The 5,775-nt window shown below is 36.9% G+C and overlaps 1 pseudogene; it reads left to right on the top strand.

The window, feature by feature from the left end:
• The first annotated feature begins 4,653 nt into the window (after positions 1-4,653).
• Positions 4,654-5,775, top strand: part of LOC114036393 — a 4,945-nt pseudogene continuing 3,823 nt past the window's right edge.

A 5,775-nucleotide genomic window follows, 5' to 3' on the forward strand; every position in this document is an offset into this window, starting at 1 on the left:
AGTGCAGTGGAGATGATTCAAAGACATGAAAAGCCCCCCAGTTATTTTAGTTGACCCTCTGTACCTTGTCATCCTTCTATTGCCCAATATGGGAAGATGGCCATGAGCATTTGGCCAACAAGTGGCCCTGTTTGCCTATCTATGGCCTGCCTGTCTACCAGCCCATTAGCCAATATGGTTGTTTTGACATCTGTGTATCAGCCCAGCCCATGAGTCCACTTGTTGGCTTGGTAGAAGGACCTCTTCAAAGATCAAGATAGGTCTATTTAAATTTGCCCATTAGCTCAGTAGGACCTCCTGGAAGGTCAAGATACAGGTTTCTCAACCAATGGGATTTTGCATTTTTTGTAGAAGGTCAAGGTCAAGATCTATCAACCAATGAAACTATATTTTTAGTTTGCATTGTCTAGGCTTATCAAGCACTATAAAACTAAGACCCTGTAGGAAGGAGGCAATCAGATCATGAGGAAGATCTGAGGTCCCATCCCTTGAAGAGGGGGGAGGGGTGTCTAGTCCTTTTAATAAATGGCAACTGACTTAGAGCTCTACTTCAGTTTCTTTTAATGAAGATTGTACATTTTTGGACCCCATACCTGCCAGGCCCTTCTATCTTCCACTCCCTCTAGAGGTCTGTCCAAGTTTATGTTCATTGTTTGCACGACACTATCTATCCAAGTCATCCTCTGTCATCTACTTTTTCTTTTCCCTTCAATCTTCCCCAACATCAAGGTCCTTTCCAATGAATCTCATCTTCTCATATGGACAAAGTATTTAAGTTTTAACTTCAATGTTTGACCTTCCAGTGAATATCCTGAATTAATTTATTTAAGTATTGACCAATTTGCCCTTCTTGCCGTCTAAGGGACTCTTAAAAGTCTTTTCCAGCACCACAATTCAAAAGCATCTATTCTGCAGTGCTCAGCTTTTCTTTATAGAACAACTCTCACAGCCATACATTGTTACTGGAAAAACCATAGCTTTGACTGTATAGACTTTTGTTGGCAAGGTGATGTCTCTGGTTTTAATATGCTATTCTTATTTGCCATGGTTTTCCTTCTGAAGAGCAAGTGTCTTTTCATTTCATGGCTGCAGTTGCTGTCTGCAGTAATCTTTGAGCCCAAGAATATAAAATCTGATACTGCTTCTATTTGTTCTCCTTTTATTTGCCAGAAAGCAATGGGACCAGTTGCCAAGATCTTAGTTTTTTTTTTTATGTTAAGCTTCAAGCTAGCTTTTCTACTCTCCTCTTTCACCCTCATTAAGAAGCTTCTTAATTCCTCTTCACTTGTGCCATCAGAATATCATCATCTACATATCTAAGATTGTTGATATTTCTCCTGGAAACCTTAATCCTGGCTTCTGATTCATCCAGCCTGGCATTTCACATGATGTACTCTGCGTATAAGTTAATTAAATAAGGTGACAATATATAGCCTTGTCATATTCCTTTTTCAATCTTAAACAATTTAGTTGTTCCAGATTTAATTCCAATTGTTCTCAGCTGACATACATGCACACATACATACATACATACATATGTGTGTGTGTGTGGGTGGGTGTATGTGATGTATCCATTTGGAACTTACCTTTTTATATGGTACAAGGTCTTAGTATCAACCTAAGTACCAACAGAATGATTTCAAGTCTTCCTAGTAATTTTTTTTCATGAACAGTTAGTCCTGATCCAGGTAGGTGTGTGGTATTTGAGTTTATCAAACACTTTTACTTTATTTTATTAATTCTATATGTTGTACACATAATTTGCTTCAATAATTTACCTATTTTAAACTAGTAATAAGTAGTTTTGATTATTACTGCTTTGTAACATAGTTTGAAATCTATCAGTTTTAAGTCCCCTTCCTTCCCACTTTTTTTATTATTTCCCTTGAGAATCTTTTACCACCAGATAAATTTTATTTTTCTAATTCTACAAAATAACCATTTGGTAGCCAGACTGCTTTGACACTGAATAAGTAAATTAATTTAGGCAGTACTATAATATTCTAAACTCCTTTAAGGCAGGAACTACTTTTGGCTTTCTTTGGTTTTCTAGCTTTTAGCACAGTTTCTGACACCTACTAGGCACTTATTGTACCTTTTGATTTTATTGCCATGGACTAATCATGAGTAATTAACACTTTTCTAATTATTTTGTCTCTCTTTATTTAAAGAGAGTTTTGAACAGAAAAAGAAATCTATAAATCAATTTCCCTATTGAGCATTATATGTATGTGTGTATGTGTATATATATATATATATATATATAACAAAAACATGCAATTATTTTAACAGATGCATAAAAAGCTTTTAACAAAATACAACACATGACAAAATACCATTCATGAACATGATAGTCTGGCAAAATTTAGACATGGAACAACATCCCACACCATAAAATAAAATAAGTTCAAAATGGGTACATGATTTAGACATAAAGGGTGATATAAGCACATTAGAGAAGCAGGGGAGATACTTCCTGTCAGATTTATTGTTAGAGAAAGAGTTCCTGGCCACATAAGATATTGAGAGGTTCATGGGAGGTAAAATGGATAATTTTGATTATGTAAAATTAAAAAGGATCTCCACTAACAAGACCAATGCAGCTAAAATTAGAAGAAAATCAGGAAAATGAGAAACATTTATGTTGTTTCTCTGATAAAGCTCTCATTTCTGAAATGTATAGGGAACTGAGTCAAATTTAAAAGCAATAAGTGCCATTCATCAATTGATATATGGTCAAAGAATAACTCATCTCAACCAAGAGAGAAAGTTCTGGATCTCGTCCAAGGGGAAATTTCCTGAAATCTGTAGTATAGCAAGCTAGAAAAGTGGATATGATGAAGACTGCTCTGCTCATATCAGCTTCTTCCTAGAGTCTTAAAATCCCTTCAGCAATCTGAGGTAGGGTTGGCATCATTCATCTTTTCTCCTGAAGTGACTGCAGAGCTTGAAGAGTCTTGAGAGATTGAAGAAATCTTTTTTTTTTCTTGCTAACTCTGCTTCATGCAGGCATGTGATATTGATCTCCACCATTGAAAAGAGAATCCCATAACAATGGACTTTGGGACTCAGGTTACATTCCTTCTCCAGCCTTAAACTCTTTTTGGTCCCTTGGCAAGACTACCTGGGGCAAGTCCAAAACCTTGAACTCCACAGTATAAACACAAACAGGTTCAAATCAAGTCTCAGACAAGTATTAGTTATGTGATCCTGGCCAAGTCACTTAACACCTCTCTGCCTCAGTTGCCTCATTTCTAAAATGGGAAAAATAATAGCATCTTACTCCCAGGGCTGTTGTGGGGATCAAAAAAGCATTTTGCAAACTTTAAAGTTCTATAAAAGTGCTGTTGTAGTTATTATTATGTCAATGCAAAAAAGTCAAGAAAGATGAATTTTGATAAACTGAGTCTTAAAACAAAAAAAAATGTGATTTTCCTGGTGTCACAGGTTACTAACCTTTGGTACCATTGAAGCTAAAATAAAACAAATGCTAATTAACAATATATATAGTACAAATAACCTTATACAGAGTATCACCTGGGAAGATACTACAGTAATAATCTGACTCAATTCTCTTACAAGTCTCTGTACAATCTGCATGGACAATCAAAGTGTGTAGGTATTGGATCCCAACTTTTTGCTTGCAATGTCCTGTTAGGATTATGAAAAGGCTAGAATTATTTCCAATCAGTGGTGATAGTCCAGTGAGGACTGATGGGTTTGGATATAGAACAGCCAGAATGTCCACTTTTCTGCTGACATCAACAACTTCCTGTCATAGGCTTTAAAGGTATTATACCCAAATCGCTCTTACAAAAAGATTGGAAAACGATGGTAACTTGAGATCCATCTTCCACATAAATATTGCAGACCACATTCTCATTTTTTCCCATCACCTCTGCATGAGGCAACATGAGGCCATGTGGAATAGAATCATAAAGAATTGATGATAAAGTCAATGGGACTGTATTTTGGGGGCCAGGGTGACCTCCTCCCTGCCACTCCAAGGTCCCAAAGTTAAATTAGAAGATCTCTTGAACAAGGCTGCATTCTCTTTACTAGGACATCCAATATAAGCATGGACATCTAATCCATAATTATAAAAAGTGGATGTTATTTTGATGATTACCAAATGGAGGAGTTGTTCTGCAGGGCTTTCACACACTTTATTTCTTTCTTCCTCTACCTCTACAAGGAGAATAAGATTTTGCATTGCTCCATCTCTTACATGACTCTCAGGTTCTATGACTACAGTTTAGCACTGGTGGTACTGTTGTTTTGCTTTATTTCTAGGCCCCACACTCAAGAAGGCTTGCAACCTGCTTGGGCTAAACTTTGTGGATTATACTGCTCCTTGAACTCAAGAGTATCTGTCTCAACTCTGACATTCTTTGCAATGATTTCTATTGTCTTCATAGCTCTGAAAACTGCACAAGGTTCATTTACCAAACTCTAGGACAATCTTTATAGTATAATTTTTCCTACATTCTCAGGATCCACAGTACCTGTGTCACTCTCTGCACATGTTGCTTCACCATGAGAAGAAACTCAGTAGGCTTTTCTCTTTTGCAATGCAAAACATTAGAGAAAAAATTAAGAGGGTTCTTCTGATCCACTATCTTCAAATATTTCAGCCAAAGTTTGTATACATTCATGCCAGGTAACGTCTGGCCTTTCCTCTATAAATTTATCCACTGTCTTTGCAGCTTTCTTCTATAGTCTGTCTGTCAGACTTATCACATTGGCTCAGGGGCCTTTTTGTATCCCTATTTCCTGTTCAACCCAAGTTAACCTAAGTCCAACCCAAGATTGATCTCTTAAGGAACATAGTTCATATCCAGAGAAAATACTAGTTTTGGACCTATGGTATCTCTTTACTACAGGGGCTATGGCCTCCATTTTACTCATAAATAAAGAGGATTTCTCTTCTCTCTTGTTCTTGCCAACTCTGCTGTGCTCCTCATGAAGGTACAAGGCATTGATCTTTGCCAGTGAGGAGAGAGTCCCATACCAATTGACTTTGGGGTTTAGGTTACATACTTATTTTATTTTCTGTTCTCTTAGTTGTCCTGACAACTCTCTCTGTCTCTTTCTCTCTCTCTCTCTCTCTCTCTCTCTCTCTCCCCCCTTCTCTCTTTCTTTCAAGCCCCCCCCCCTTCTTGGAGGAAGATCAATTTTCACTTTTAACATAAATAGAGTACTTGGAGATGACAGAAATAGAAACATTGCAAATTTCCTTCAGGTCACTGTAAACTATCTGTCCATACTCACTGGAAATAAAATATTCAGGTTCTTCCTTATCCCCTTCTTGTTAGCAGATCACTTGGAGAATTGCAGTGGCAAAAAGCTTATGGTGATCTTCAACTCAAATTGACCTTTTATTTCTCACATTCTTAATATCTTCTTATCTAGTTAACACCTTGATACTCACAGCCCAATTTCCTTCCCTTGTCTTACTAGACTCAACTTTTCTTAATAAAATTTCTTCTTCTCAAGTCTTTATATTCCTTCACTTCAGTTCCTTCTCCTCAGGTCCTTCTATAACTCCTCCTTTTTCTTAAGTCTTTCTACTCACATCTTCATTCAGATTAAGTTCAGTCCTTTTACTTCTAGCCCTTTGTGAATCTCATTTCTCCTCCACCAATTTCTCTTCAAGTGGTCCCAAAGTTCCCCTCTCCAAATTTAATCCCTGGCTTTTTTTAAAATAATTCTAAAGCCTTCAAAAATCCTTCTTCTTCTTCTTCTTCTTCTTCTTCTTCTTCTTCTTCTTCTTCT

The sequence above is a fragment of the Vombatus ursinus genome, unplaced genomic scaffold, assembly GCF_900497805.2.
Source record: "Vombatus ursinus unplaced genomic scaffold, bare-nosed wombat genome assembly UNPS02009835.1, whole genome shotgun sequence".
Lineage (NCBI taxonomy): Eukaryota > Metazoa > Chordata > Mammalia > Diprotodontia > Vombatidae > Vombatus > Vombatus ursinus.